Source organism: Triturus cristatus, chromosome 3_2, assembly GCF_964204655.1.
Source record: "Triturus cristatus chromosome 3_2, aTriCri1.1, whole genome shotgun sequence".
NCBI lineage: Eukaryota > Metazoa > Chordata > Amphibia > Caudata > Salamandridae > Triturus > Triturus cristatus.
The window spans coordinates 1036238044-1036253769 of record NC_140584.1 but is presented as its reverse complement, the minus strand read 5'-3'; positions in this window follow the sequence as shown (position 1 = coordinate 1036253769).

Genomic DNA, 15726 nt, shown 5'->3' with positions numbered 1-15726 from the left:
ACCCAGATCTGTTGACTGGGTGTGAGTGTTTGATTGGTTCTGATGCTCCGTCCATCACCACCCCCTTTTGTACCACTATGTTCGCCATAAGTTGGCAGGGTATGCTCAGACGTGAGTCCCTTGCTCACTTTGCCACTTGATTCAAGCAAGCCTGGCTGAAGACGGCTGAAATGCCAGAAACCGGTCCTAGGAAGCTTGTTTCCGGTCCAGGGAAGGCATGGCTTGGCAGTTCGGGCTGGACTGTTCCCATGAGGCACAGGGTCAGACTGATTTGCATATGGCCATGTCTGCACTGGGGTGGCGGAGTGGGCTAAAGAACGGTGATGGATTAAACCCAGATCTGTTGACTGGGTGTGAGTGTTTGATTGGTTCTGATGCTCCGTCCATCACCACCCCCTTTTGTACCACTTTTAGAAGCTGGCATGTCGGTGTAATAAATGTGAAGTGACTGTCTGGCTTGTGATTGGCTGGTGTGCCTGGCTCCAGGAGTAGGGATGGGTCTGCCCTAGTGGTGAATAGGGAGATTTACATCCAGATGGGTGGGAGGAGTGCACCTGGAACCTGAATAGGGTTGGGCCTTACCTACACAATGCTGGCTCCGCCCCCTGTGGTGGGACTGATGTCCCTAGCCTGTCCAGTGAATGGGGAGAGGGGCCGAGCACAACAGAGTGCTCCAAAACCAGTTGCATCTGGTTTTTCCTTAACCCTGCAGCCTGAGACAAAGGAAATGTGTATATAAAAAGGGGCTGTAACTCCATGTAAAATGTTCTGCTGATCCAAACTGGAGGGGCCTGCTGCTGCTGCTGGGTGCCAGGAGGACTGCCACTGGGGACTGCCTCCCTGCCTGGAGGCAGTCCCCAGTTTTTAAAGTGGGACTCCAACGTGCACCTGGTTGGTGCTGGCATTTCTCCCAGCTGCCCCGTCCGCCAGTGTGCAGCTGCAACGGTTGTGTGCAATTATAGGAACCAAGTAAGGGTTTCCAAGGCACCGTAGGGCCAAGGCATTTCCCCCAGCTGCCCCGTGTGATAGAGGGCAGCTGCAATGTGGCACAGCTCTCTTACAGAGGGCACTGTGAATGCCCGGGCCCATTTTTTGAGTCTACAGCTGCCCAGCAAGTAGTGGGCAGCTGCCACGTTTAGGCCTGATCTTTTGCCCTGCTGTTTCTGCTGCGTGCGCAGCCAGCCCTGACATTTTGGACAAAGGGCGTTTGAGCCCCTGAGAGGCCAAGTTGGCCTGGGGACAGTTTTTCTGTGTTGTGCCCTCACCTAGGGTACATGGTTATTTCTACATGTGTACTTTTGCGTAATGTGCATTGCCTTTATGCTTATTTCTATTTCTAAATGTGTCTATGCTTAGGAGATTGTTTTCCTAGTATAGGTTATACTAGTGAGTTCATGGTTCCCTGCGTGATATATGCCTAAGGTGTTTAGGATTGCGTAGGGTGTACTTACCTTTTACCAGTGGTTACTGGTTGTGTTCTACAATGATTATTTGGTGCTCCAATTATTCTATTTCTACAAAGTGCTAGATCTACCAAGTGCTTATTTCTGACAGTGGTCCAGGTGGCCCTGTCTGGTGTAAATAGTCCCCTGTAAATTCTGCCTAGTGCCGGTTGGCAGAGTGTAAACTGTGTGATTATTATCTAATGTACTTATTATAATGCAAAGGCTATTTTTATATATAACCTTGTGTGGAGTTTCCTTTGTGGGGGGCCTAGGGTGTTGTTGCTGTGTGCGCGCGCAAACGCTTTACACATTAGCTCCGGGATAAGCCTGACTGCTCGTGCGAACTCGTGAGATTGAATTCTGCGCGATGATGTGTGCGGCGTTAGTGTGTCTAGTGTAGAAGTGCCACTTCTAGAAGCTGGCATGTCTGTGTAATAAATGTGAAGTGACTGTCTGGCTTGTGATTGGCTGGTGTGCCTGGCTCCAGGAGTCAGGATGGGTCTGCCCCAGTGGTGAATAGGGAGATTTACATCCAGATGGGTGGGAGGAGTGCACCGAGGACCTGAATAGCGCTGGGTCTTCCCTACACAATGCTGGCTCCACCCCCTGTGGTGCGACTGATGTCCCTAGCCTGTCCAGTGAATGGGGAGAGGGGCCGAGCACAACAGAGTGCTCCAAAACCAGTTGCATCTGGTTTTTCCTTAACCCTGCAGCCTGAGACAAAGGAAATGTGTATATAAAAAGGGGCTGTGACCCCATGTAAAATGTTCTGCTGATCCTAACTGGAGGGGCCTGCTGCTGGGCGCCAGGAGGACCGCCACTGGGGACTGCCTCCCTTCCTGGAGGGCCCTGTGAGCTGGCCCTTCGGCCAAGCCCTTGCCCCCCTGCCTTCCTAAGGACTTTGTTCCTGGACCTTGCCCTCAAGCACCTGGGAAGCGCTAAATCTGGGTTGCCTGAGAAGCGCTGTATTTTTGTGTCTGAAAAGCGGTTTACTATCCTGAGGAGCAGCACTCCTAATTTCGTTGGCAGTGTGGAGCGGGGATCCTTTGCAAAAGGGAATCCCCGGCGCGGAGATTCCCCCCACAGGACTGTGAAACCGAGCGGGTGCCCACCCCGCATTATTGCCGCCGTAAGGATTTGCCTTTAATTTATAGCGGGTGCCCACCCCGCGTCTTAGCCGCCTCTGGTGCCTTTATTTAATAGCGGGTGCCCACCCCGCGTTTTTGCCGCTGAACGGGAGCCTACCCCGTATTGCCTCCGCGTCCCTGAAATCACCGCCGCAGCCGGGCTTCACCAGGAAGTCAGGCGAACTCCGTGGAGACGTGGGCAGGGCGTGAGCAGGAAGCTGACGGGAGCCTACCCCGCGCTCCTGTGGAAGGAAGAGAAGAGGAAACCAGGAGTCCGGACGGAGGGCGGGAGCCTACCCCGCCTTCGTCGACGAGGAAGAAGCCGGCGTCTTCCACCGGGGCTCCCGTGAGCGAGGGAGAGCCCCATGTTACCAGCGGAAGAAAGGCAGAGGTGTTGCGGGGCGAGAGGGGCTCCTGTGGTGTCGAGGGAGCCCCGTGAACCCAGAGCAGCCCAGGACGTCCGGAGCCTTGCAGGCTCCTTGCAGAAGTCCCGGTCCCAAATGAGGGACCGGGTGAAGAACCGCCTCCCCGAGGAGCAGACTGGAGTCCCTAGACTGCCGGTGAGTGGGGACGGAGGTGGGAGAGGTTGGCTTGTGCTCCCAAGGTGTCTTTGGAGGGTCCGCTATCCCCTGTGTGTGGCCCAATTCCTCAGTGGCGCCGCCATAGTGGGCCACAGCACCGAGGGGGCCCCAGCGTTTTCAGAGTCCCAGAGCGGGACTCCAACGTACACCTGGTTGGTGCTGGCATTTCTCCCAGCTGCCCCGTCCGCCAGTGGGCAGCTGCAACGGTTGTGTGCAATTATAGGAACCAAGTAAGGGTTCCCAGGGCACCGTAGGGCCAAGGCATTTCCCCCAGTTGCCCCGTGTGATAGAGGGCAGCTGCAACGTGGCGCAGCTCTGTTACAGAGTGCACAGTGAGTGCCCGGTCCCATCTTTTGAGTCTACAGCTGCCCAGCAAGTAGTGGGCAGCTGCCACGTTTAGGCCTGATCTTTTGCCCTGCTGTTTCTGCTGCGTGCGCAGCCAGCCCTGCCATTTTGGACAAAGGGCGTTTGAGCCCCTGAGAGGCCAAGTTGGCCTGGGGACAGTTTTTCTGTGTTGTGCCCTCACCTAGGGTACATGGTTATTTCTACATGTGTACTTTTGCGTAATGTGCATTGCCTTTATGCTTATTTCTATTTCTAAATGTGTCTATCCTTAGGAGATTGTTTTCCTAGTATAGGTTATACTAGTGAGTTCATGGTTCCCTGCATGATATATGCCTAAGGTGTTTAGGATTGCGTAGGGTGTACTTACCTTTTACCAGGGGTTACTGGTTGTGTTCTACAATGATTGTTTGGTGCTACAATTATTCTATTTCTACAAAGTGCTAGATCTACCAAGTGCTTATTTCTGACAGTGGTCCAGGTGGCCCTGTCTGGTGTAAATAGTCCCCTATAAATTCTGCCTAGTGCCGGTTGGCACAGTGTAAACTGTGTGATTATTATCTAATGTACTTATTATAATACAAAGGCTATTTTTATATATAACCTTGTGTGGAGTTTTCTTTGTGGTGGGCCTAGGGTGTTGTTGCTGTGTGCGCGCGCAAACGCTTTACACATTGCCTCCGGGATAAGCCTGACTGCTCGTGCCAAGCTACCAAGGGGGTGAGCAGGGGTTACCTTTGGCGTGTAACTCCCCAGCCCTGACTTAGAGTGGTGGTCTCTGCCTGGCTTTGGCGCAAGCCTTAGCCAACCAGAAATCCCATTTCTAACAATTAGCAAATCGCAAAATAAGGTTAGTACATTGGGCTGACCGTTTTTGTGGCCGAAATCCCCTTTACGACTGCAAAAACGGTTGTACATCTGGCCCTAAGTGATTTGCCCAGAATCACAGGATGTTGAGCGTCGTTGCCAAGACTCGAACCCAGTTCCCCAGATTTGAGTATGACTGCCCTAGCCGTTAGGCCATATCCTCTCCCCAATTGGGATAAATAAGCAAAAAGGTAGAGTTTTGCAAGGCCTTGAGCAGTGAGGTTAACTGCACAAAAACGAGTTATAGCATGATAGTCGAAAGGGTCCACCCTGTTTGAAGGTGGGCATGGTAATTGAAAAATAACAGACAGCAGTGATTGGTATCATACATAATAGGTTCTAAGAGGGTTAGCCATTTCAATAGTGTTTTGATAATACAAGCTTTCAACGATTGTTTTACTAAGCTATATACCATCTGCTCTGCAAATACTGGGTTATGTAGAGTTAAATGTCTAGATGGTGCCGCTCAGGGTTGGATTGGGGGTCAGTACAGAGATGTTCTGAATGAACTACTGTGGGTTAGGTGAGAGGCAATAAAATCAAAGGTAAGTGTGGAAGCCTCTGCACTGGATGGGTTAGCCATAGAATTTTAAAAGGAACACTACGAGATATTGGCATCTCACCTAGTAGACATGTTTGAAGAGGCCTTGAATAGAAGGGCACTGACGCCTACATTTAGAGAGGCTTTAATTATAATGCTTCTAAAATGCAGTAAAGGCACTGCAAAATGTGAATCATACCACCTCCTGACCGTGTCACTTATTAATGTTGACAACAAAGTGCTGGCTAAATTACTTGCAAATAGGTTACAGAGGCTAATGCCTGGGCTGGTACAGTCACATGAGGCAGGGCTTATACCAAGATTCGAAAAACAGTACAATGTCATGACTCAGACTCAACATGGTCAGAGAGTCAGGCATAGGCTTATTCAGGGATGTAGATTGTGGAGAATGGGATAGTGAAAACTAAAAGGATGACGAACACTAGACCGCTAACTGACTCATACCATTATAGGGTATGTATGCACCACTGGTATACTAGACACATTTATTTTCTGAGTTTTATTTAGCGAGAACTAGACCCGAAGGTATCGGGTATCAGAGAGCTTTACATGGGCACCAGCTGGGGTTTATAAGGACACATTCAATTTTTTTAGGCACGGGGAGATTAAGGACCAGATGTACGACTGTTGAATATTGCGAGTCACAATTTGCAAGTCGCAAAATTCAATCTACAATCTACTTAAGATGGCACATCATCAAAGTCCATCCTCAACAACATGGGAGCAAGTACGTTAATTAAAGAAAAAATACAAAAAACAAATCTGGATCGACAAAAAAACTCAACATAATAACTTTTGGACAAAGTTACTATACAACGCAAAGAAATCAGATGTTAGAGCTTTCTAGGACCAAGTGAATTCATTGAACAGAACCTAAAAAGTCATAAACGTGACTTGCGTCACGAAGCCTGCTTGGGTACAACACCTAATCATCACATTTTCAGTAACAAACGTGGGCTGGCCAAACTCTACTGTAATCACAATAAAGGGAGAGCAAAAAGCTTTAGTGTCCTCAAATAAGCACAGTACTAGGAAGGACAAGTTCTCTATAATTACCAAAACAACAGGAAATGGCATACAGCAGAATGAGGCCACACCACAGCCATACACTCCCTATTCTGAAGTAGAAATTTTACAAGTTATAACAAAAAGTCGGCTCGATGGGGCACCGGGCCCGAAAGGCGTCCCACAAGCAATTTACAAACAAGATCCCAATTATTGGTTAAGCAAGATGAATTGCCTGTTCCAGCTGATAGGTACATCCAGTCGCACCTAGGGGTGGGCGGAATTTGCGTAATCGCGTTACGCAAATCTCCGCGAAACGGTAAAAATCTCCGCGAACACGCAGAAATTCCGCGAACACGCGGAATTGCTTGTTCGCGATGCTTTTTCCTGTTCACAATCGCTGTTTGCGTGCTCGGGGAGAAATATCTCGCGAACACGCATTTTGTGAACGCGAACAAGCAAAAAAATTCGCGAAATCGCGGAAAGCAGAATTTTGGGCAATTTCGCGTTCTCCGCGGAACGCGAAATTACCCAAATTCCGCAAATTCCGCGAGCGGAACGGAATTTACCGCCCAGGCCTAGTCGCACCCCGGAAAGCTGGAGAGGTGCAATAATCAATCCAATATACAAAGGAGGAGAGCGCACAGACCCCGCTAATCTGATTGCGTTAATAGATGCTGAGGCCAAATACTATGCATCCTTGATCTTAGCAGACCTGATAAGTTGGTCCAACACGAACAAAAAAATCCCCCTCACTCAGTCAGGCTTTCGACGGGGCACAGGCACAATCACAAATGCAGTAGCAATAGGGCTGATCGCTGATAAAAGCCTACGACAGCGGCAAGAACTTCATCTACGCTTCGTGGTTTTTAAGGTGGCGTTTGACCATGTCAGTAGACGTACGCTGTGGGCAAAATTGAAGCAGCAGGGTCTACCAGATTCAATCCTGAAACCAATGATGGATCTCTATACTGACACCGAGATGCAGGTCAAAATCGTCGATGGCCAGAGGCTCACCAGGAAGATCTACACCAACGAGGGTTTAAAGCAAGGATGTGTCCTGGCCCCACATCTATTCAACCTATTTATGGCCGACTTAACACCAAGGCTAGATGGGGTCAACTCACACCCACCGCGTCTGGGCACACTAACATTAACACACTTTTCTTACCTGGATGACGTTGTCCTCCTAAACCACACGAGAATTGCGTTGCAAAGATCAATCCACGAGTTAGCTGACTTCGCTAAAACAAACCTGATGGTAATAAATACAACAAAAACAAAGTTCATGATCATAACTCACAGATTACCTAAACAAAAGACATTCACAATTAACAACGCAAGGTTAGAAGTGGTTAACAGCTACAAATATCTCAGGATATATCTGGATCAAATGTTTTCCTTTTCAATGCAGTACGAGGCCATACAAAAAAAGGGTAATGCTCTATTTTTTGCTTTTTGTAGTTTATCAAAAACCTTAAAAGGCCCACTGTTTACCTCATTATTGGCAGTCATCAAAGCAAAATTGCTTCCAACCATTGCATATGGAAGTGTTGTTCACCAAGGAAACAACACAGTAGTTCTGGATAACATCAAAACACGAGTGTATAAAAGAGTATTCTGTTAGCTCAGGTACGTTTAGAGTTTGGCCTGCAGCAACAACAACTGTACAGAAGGTACGAGGCAATCAAAACCTTTTATAAAATTTGGCTTAATCGTGGTTTTGAAATCAATAAAGCGCTCTGGGTCGCCCTGCAAAATGACCCTAAGTCACACTACGCAAAGTATTTAGATGCCTCACTACAAATAACCAGGACGGTTGACCTCTGGCATTGGAAATTACCCTTGACATCATTCCAGCTAATCATGAAAAAGTCAGCAAAAACGCACTTGCTACAAGATGACAAAGTAACGTTAAGCCGACGAGCTCACGCATGGATGGTATTACATTCTTACACTAAGCCTGAGCCAGCAGCATACCTGGCCCTTGCCTTTTCCCCTCATCTAAAAACTTAGGGGCATATTAACAACAACCGGCGATAATTATCTCTAAGCGCACTTAGCGCTAGGATAATTATCGCCGGCTAGCGTGAATTTTTTTCGCTGAGATAGCGTGCTATTAGTAACGCTTATCTCAATAGCGATAAAAATCCTCACGCTAAGTGGCTAACGTGAGATTATCGCTGGAAACCCAGCGATAATCTCACGTTACCTTGTTGATAGGGACAGGCAAACTTAGCCATGATATCCACCTTACATAGGATATCATGGCTAAGTCAGAAAAATACCAGACGTAAAAAAGCAGCGTTAACCGCGGTTAGCGCTGCTTTTTTTGTCTCTAACAGGGTTAGCGACATTCTTGATAATAGAAGAAATGTCGCTTAGCGACATTTCTTCTATTATTTTACTCTGGAACGCCCCCTTTGCATCTCATTAGAGATGCAAGGGGAAGCGTAGAGTAAAAGGGTGCTAACATGCAAATTTGCGTGTTAGCACCCTGTTGTTGATAGGGCGCTAGTTTTATCTCTGCTTTTTTGGCTTTTAAAGCCAAAAAGGCAGAGATAAAACCCTTGTTGATATGCCCTCACGTTCCTAGAACTGCGTATGGGGAAGTTGCCCTCCAATGCCGACCTTCCCTGCTGGAAGTTCCAGGGCTCAAAAGCATGCAGCCTATGTGGGTCACCAATACAGGACTTCATACATTCAATACGTATTTGGCCAGCTTTAGGGTCCTACCGCTGTCATCTATTGAGGAGACAGTTTAATGAAAGAGGCATCCGCACCTGCAGATCCGCTATACTAAAAAGTCTGGACTCAAAGGACCCACAACTAATCGGCCAATTGATAAAAATTTTACTCAATTATAAGAAATTAATGACACTGTGATACTGGTCACAAAATCATTTAGCGGACCCTCCCTGTCTTTTAACAGTTATAACATTGTAAATAGAAATAATGATTCAAATTTTAATGTATTGAACAAAAACGGTGTTGTATCAGCTGCTTATACTAACTTTTATTTTTTTATGTCAATGAAACTGGGATATTTACAAGCTTATCGTGTAGCTACGATGTATCTTATGTATTGGAATATTGTGTTGGTTTTAATTAACTATACAAAAAAAGAATGTTTTCACTTTCACTTTCATTGGAGGTTCACTTCTGGGGCACTTGTGGTAGTGACAGCATATAAGCATACTTTAATGTGGAGTTTGAGCCTTTCAATGTATTGTTAATTTTAGTGCATCTCTGCTTCATATCTGTTTGTACTAATTTACTCATCTCTCATGTTTCTTATTTTTAAATTACCTACTGTCATGTTCCATCTAATTCCTTATTCCTTTTGTAATCAACAGTCTTGGGTATATTCTCCCTCTTTCCTCCTTCAGTGGTGTCTGTGGGCTCCTGTCTGTTATCTTTATCTGCTGTGTTTTTAATTAAACTGAAGTCTATTCTTATCAGTCCAATATGGTGTGGGAGATATCTGAGAACTGGTTGAGAAACTTTAGTCAGTCCAGCGGCAATGGGTGCTGGTGTTCCCCAATTTCCATCTATATTAGTTGGTTTCCAGGCACAATTTGCTAAATAATGGTTTGACATAACAATAGACTTCAGCATCAGCTGATCAAAGCCAGATTACTGCAGAAAGGGCTACTGAAGACAGTGATGTGAGATAGGCCAATGGGATCATAGTCGGACTGGAACAGAAAATTGTCTGGGGCACCAAAATAAAAGTTTACCCCATTAGTGAGTTAGATAGCTAAAAAAGTGTCACATGACTGCAAACTGGGGCAGTTTTGAACTTGCAATTTTCTGCTGTATAAGTGTTTTACAAGGCATGGAAAACTGCATGAATTTGAACTTGCTGTAGGTATGTTTGTTTTAATATCAGGGAAATCAACCATAACAAGCACCGGCAAAGCCAATAGGTCTTGCCTCTGTGAGAGCTATTGGCTTTGCCAATGTCTTTCAACCATAGAAGTACAAAAGGGGGTGGTGATGGACGGAGCATCAGAACCAATCAAACACTCACACCCAGTCATCAGATCTGGGTTTGATCCATCACCGTTCTTTAGCCCACTCTGCCACCCCAGTTCAGACATGGCCATATGCAAATCAGTCTGACCCTGTGCCTCATGGGAACAGTCCAGCCCGAACTGCCAAGCCATGCCTTCCCTGGACAGGAAACAAGCTTCCTAGGACCGGTTTCTGGCATTTCAGCCGTCTTCAGCCAGGCTTGCTTGAATCCAGTGGCAAAGTGAGCAAGGGACTCAACGTTTGAGCATACCCTGCCAACTTATGGCGAGCAAAGCGGTACAAAAGGGGGTGGTGATGGACGGAGCATCAGAACCAATCAAACACTCACACCCAGTCAAGAGATCTGGGTTTGATCCATCACCGTTCTTTAGCCCACTCTGCCACCCCAGTTCAGACATGGCCATATGCAAATCAGTCTGACCCTGTGCCTCATGGGAACAGTCCATCCCGAACTGCCAAGCCATGCCTTCCCTGGACCGGAAACAAGCTTCCTAGGACTGGATTCTGGCATTTCAGCCGTCTTCAGCCAGGCTTGCTTGAATCCAGTGGCAAAGTGAGCAAGGGACTCAACGTCTCAGCATACCCTGCCAACTTATGGCGAACAAAGCGGTACAAAAGGGGGTGGTGATGGACGGAGCATCAGAACCAATTAAACACTCACACCCAGTCATCAGATCTGGGTTTGATCCATCACCGTTCTTTAGCCCACTCTGTCACCCCAGTTCAGACATGGCCATATGAAATCAGTCTGATCCTGTGCCTCATGGGAACAGTCCAGCCCGAACTGCCAAGCCATGCCTTCCCTGGACAGGAAACAAGCTTCCTAGGACCGGTTGCTGGCATTTCAGCCGTCTTCAGCCAGGCTTGCTTGAATCCAGTGGCAAAGTGAGCAAGGGACTCAACGTTTGAGCATACCCTGCCAACTTATGGCGAACAAAGCGGTACAAAGGGGGTGGTGATGGACGGAGCATCAGAACCAATCAAACACTCACACCCAGTCAACAGATCTAGCTTTGATCCATCACCGTTCTTTAGCCCACTCTGCCACCCCAGTTCAGACATAGCCATATGCAAATCAGTCTGACCCTGTGCCTCAGGGGAACAGTCCAGCCCGAACTGCCAATCCATGCCTTCCCTGGACCGGAAACAAGCTACCTAGGACCGGTTTCTGGCATTTCAGCGGTCTTCAGCCAGGCTTGCTTGAATCCAGTGGCAAAGTGAGCAAGGGACTCACGTCTGAGCATGCCCTGCCAACTTATATGTTTGATTGGTTCTGATGCTCCGTCCATCACCACCCCCTTTTGTACTGCTTTGTTCGCCATAAGTTGGCAGGGTATGCTCAGACGTGAGTCCCTTGCTCACTTTGCCACTGGATTCAAGCAAGCCTGGCTGAAGACGGCTGAAATGCCAGAAACCGGTCCTAGGTAGCTTGTTTGCGGTCCAGGGAAGGCATGGCTTGGCAGTTCGGGATGGACTGTTTCCATGAGGCACAGGGTCAGACTGATTTGCATATGGCTATGTCTGAACTGGGGTGGCAGAGTGGGCTAAAGAACGGTGATGGATCAAAGCTAGATCTGTTGACTGGGTGTGAGTGTTTGATTGGTTCTGATGCTCCGTCCATCACCACCCCCTTTGTACCGCTTTGTTCACCATAAGTTGGCAGGGTATGCTCAGACGTGAGTCCCTTGCTCACTTTGCCTCTGGATTCAAGCAAGCCTGGCTGAAGACGGCTGAAATGCCAGAAACCGGTCCTAGGTAGCTTGTTTCCGGTCCAGAAAAGGCATGGCTTGCCAGTTCAGGCTGAACTGTTCCCATGAGGCACAAGGTCAGACTGATTTGCATATGTTCATGAGTGGTAAAGAGTGGAGGGGCATAGAGTAAAGTGGCATAGAGTAGAGAAGAGTGGCAAACAATGGAGTGGCGCACAGTAGAGTGGAGAGGCGTACAGTAGAGTGGTGTGACGTAGAGTAGGGTGGCATAGATTAGAGTGGCGTGGAGTGACATAGAGTGGAGTAGCATAGAGTCGAGTGGTGTTACAGTAGAGTGGAGTGGCATGGAGAAGAGAGGCATAGAGTGGAGTAGTGTAGACAGGAGTGGCGTAGAGTGGAGTGGTATAGTGGAGTGGCATACAGTAAAGTGGTGTAGAAAGCAGTGAAGTGGCATAGAGCGGGTGGAGTGGAGTAGATGGCATGGAGTAGAGGAGTGGTGTAGGGTTGAGTGGCGGAGACTACACAGAGTAGAGTGGCGTAGAGTGGAGTAGCACAGAGAAGAGCAAAGTAGAGTACAGTGGCATAGAGTGGAGTGGAGTGGCTTAGACTGGCATGGAGTGGCATAGAGTGGCATAGAGTAGAGTGGCGCAGAATGGAGTGGCTTACAGTGGAGTAACGAAGAGTGGAGTGGCATTGAGCAGTATTGTGTGGAGTACAGTGGCGTATAATAGAATTGCATAGAGTAGACTGGTGTGGCGTAGAGTAGACTGGTGTGGTGTGGGTGGAGTGGTGTAGTGTACAGTGGAGTCGTGTACAGTTGAGGGGCATAGAGTGGAGTGCCATGCAGTGGTGTAGAGTGAAGAGCCATAGAGTAGAGTACAGTGGAGTCTTGTAGAGTGGCGAAAAGAGGTTAGAGTTGAGTGACATTTAACAATCTAAGGGGCATATTATCAAGCCAGGCGATAAAATTATCGCAGTTTTCTGCCGCTAAAACGGCGATAATGGGCTTGGTAATATGCTCTATGGAATTCCAATTGAAGCCCATGTTAGACGTCCTTCACATTTAACATGGGCTTCAATTGGAATTCCATAGAGCATATTATCAAGCCCATTATTGCCATTTTAGCGGCAGTTTTCTGCCGCTAAAGCGGCGATAATTTTATCGCCTGGCTTGATAATATGCCCCTTGATGAGAAACAATATGCCTGTGATAAAAGAAGGAAAGCACATTGCACGTCCAGGAATTATATAGAAAGGTTAATAAAATGTTAAAAAATTGTACATTGCAAAACGACGAGAAAGAGAGCACATGTACTTAGTCCAATCTCCAGAGAGGAGCAAACACAAGAAATGAAGGGAATTCTATGGAAGCCTAGCAATCGAAAGATTGCAAATGAGAGTGACAACCAAAGCAACTAATGGTATGCTGTGGGTGGGTTGTAAGGCCGCTGAATTGTAAACACTATGGGCCCGATTCACAGAACTAACTTAAGACAAAATCCTAAATTTACTACCATTTTCGTATTCACAGAAGGCACTTACTCATTTTGGTATTCACAGAAGACACTTACTCACTTCGGTATTCACAGAAGTTAGAAGTCCTAACTTTAGGACTCCTAAATGCCTTCTGTGAATACCGAAAGTCTTAAAATTAGGATTTTTCTCAGTTTAGGAGTCCTAAAGTTAGGACTCCTAACTTTACTACTACTAAACTGAGAAAAATCCTAATTTTAAGGCTTTCGGTATTCACAGAAGGCATTTAGGAGTCCTAAAATTAGGAGTCCTAAGTTTACTACTACTAAATTGAGAAAAATCCTAATTTTAAGACTTTCGGTATTCACAGAAGGCCTTTAGGAGTCCTAAAGTTAGGAGTCCTAAAGTTAGGAGTCCTAACTATAGTACTACTAAACTGAAAAAAATCCTAATTTTAAGACTTTCGGTATTCACAGAAGGCATTTAGGAGTCCTAAAGTTAGGACTCCTAACTTTACTACTACTAAACTGAGAAAAATCCTAATTTTAAGGCTTTCGGTATTCACAGAAGGCATTTAGGAGTCCTAAAGTTAGGAGTCCTAACTTTACTACTACTAAATTGAGAAAAATCCTTATTTTAAGACTTTCTGTATTCACAGAAGACATTTAGGAGTCCTAAAGTTAGGAGTCCTAACTATACTACTACTAAACTGAGAAAAATCCTAATTTTAAGGCTTTCGGTATTCACAGAAGGCATTTAGGAGTCCTAAAGTTAGTAGTCCTAAGTTTACTACTACTAAATTGAGAAAAATCCTAATTTTAAGACTTTCGGTATTCACAGAAGGCCTTTAGGAGTCCTAAAGTTAGGAGTCCTAAAGTTAGGAGTTCTAACTATAGTACTACTAAACTGAGAAAAATCCTAATTTTAAGACTTTCGGTATTCACAGAAGGCATTTAGGAGTCCTAAAGTTAGGACTCCTAACTTCTGTGAATACCGAAATGAGTAAGTGCCTTCTGTGAATACCAAAATGAGTAAGTGCCTTCTGTCAATACCAAAATGGTAGTAAGTTTAGGATTTTGTCTTAAGTTAGTTCTGTGAATCGGGCCCTATGTCTTGCAGCATAGCGCATGAGCTGTGAAGGTGAGACCTAAAAACCAGACAAGCAGAACATACAACAGGCCTTATGACACACAAAAGGAGGAGTCTAATCGGAGTCATAACTACCCAATCAAAACAACTACTCCACTATACTTAAACTCACACTATGTACGGGTTGGAGAAAAGAGGGAGGGAGTGAAAAGTTAAGGGACTGTGTTAAGATGAGAACGCTCACTCATCCAAGGGTGACATGCTTCATCAGTGGGTCCCCTCTTCACACTGGGACCACAAGGTTCCCACTACAACTCTCCCATAGGAGAGCAGCGGGGGGTGTCACAAGCAATGTAAGTACTACTTTCTATGTGGTGAGGGAGAGGCAGAGTGCAGAACTACCTAGGGATGAAGTCAGTAAAACCATCTCATGGTGGGTAAAAAAATCTTTATTCTGGTGCCCCCAGTGGATAGGACTAAAATGAGCTAAGTGGAATAGGGATTATGAATATTGCCCTGTTCTGTGGATAACATGTTTCTGCCGTACTAGACTAAATGTTCATGGCATTCCTCAGGACCGAAATGTACGTGTAACTCCGCTACATAAGGAGAATAAAATAACCAAAAAACCATACTGTCATGGTATTGGTTATTCTCGTGGCACCAATTTCTGGTAAGGTCCATTAGATGCCCAAAATAAAACACATCATGTGAAAACAGTCCTAATATAAATATAACACCAGTGTCCAGCACCAGCACTGCAAAACTGATGTGAAGTGGGTCTGTGATACCAGTGAAAAACTGTAAATGACCTTGCCATCAAATGTATGTAAAAGTATGCTCTACCGTAATCGGTCCCTTCAGGGCAGTTCAGAGCTCTGTGTATATACAGAACAACAGTTGCCAAAAATGCTTCAGAAAAATAACTTATCTAATAATTTTAAAAAGAGATCATAGTAAGCTTCCCCTTAAAAACAAGCTATTATCAGGAATAGACGGTGTATATATACTCCTGTGGGGGACCCTCGCTGTGTGTGGTATACAGAGCAAACGGTGTTATCCAGAGCTAGGGCTGTTTACAAGCCCGTAACAGTGTCGCCATGCCCACTGTCTAGTAGAGCTACTAGAAAGTAAAAGTAAACATGAGTCAGCTGCCCACCTTTGGCACTCAGGAGAGGAGCAAGTCAAAAGACAACATTTCTTTATAATTGCTATTTTGCAAACTGGCAATATGGAAGGGAAGGAAACAATCTGAAAAGGACGGGTCGCTGTATCTAAAAAAACTCTGCCGGTAGGCGGGCAACCAGTGGAAGCACCTCATCTATCAGTGCAGTCACTGACCGCCACTGGGCCGAGGTAAACTGTAACAAACGGTATGTCTAATGGGATGAGGCAGATAGAACCGACATACCTAGAGTCTCGAGGCCCACACACAGCCCAAAAATGAGCAACACACTGACATGTCAGACCAGCCCATTGGGCACTGCC